The following is a 522-nucleotide window of genomic DNA, read 5'->3' as shown; positions in this document are numbered from 1 at the left end:
ACACATCATTCTCTTCTTCGTCTTCATTGACTGTTTTGTTTGAAGCGTGCATTTCTGTGGTAAGAGCGATTTCTATTTATCTCATTATGGCGAGCACTAGCAAAGCATTTAAGGATGTGTGCATCCGTGTTGACGTTGTTTAACATCTGATGACACACGATCTATGCGTTGTTTTGTTTGGGCAAAGAGCACGCACGCGATGCCTCCGAGGGGTCAGTCGGCGTGCACTGTGAGCGTTTGCTCACAGAAAACGCTCTGCTCTTGTTTGTCTCTCTTTTCGAGGAAAGAGGGGCAGCCATCTGCTTCCCGCAATCCAGGACCCGCCGCTGCTGAGGCACGGAAGGGGATGAGCTCGTGGGGATCGCAGGTGGATCTGGCCGATGAGTTTGAAGGGGGGTTTCCCTTTCGTGATCATCGGCTGTGCACGAGAGTGAGCCGCTGGAGGATGATGTTATTTCATTAACATTGTCTGATTCAGGGGCCATTGCTCTGCTGGGATCAGCCCAGCAAAAGCAGGAAATA

This window comes from Sinocyclocheilus grahami, unplaced genomic scaffold, assembly GCF_001515645.1.
Source record: "Sinocyclocheilus grahami isolate Dianchi unplaced genomic scaffold, SAMN03320097.WGS_v1.1 scaffold471.1, whole genome shotgun sequence".
Lineage (NCBI taxonomy): Eukaryota > Metazoa > Chordata > Actinopteri > Cypriniformes > Cyprinidae > Sinocyclocheilus > Sinocyclocheilus grahami.
The sequence above is the reverse complement of the archived record's forward strand: the minus strand, read 5'-3'. Positions refer to the sequence as shown.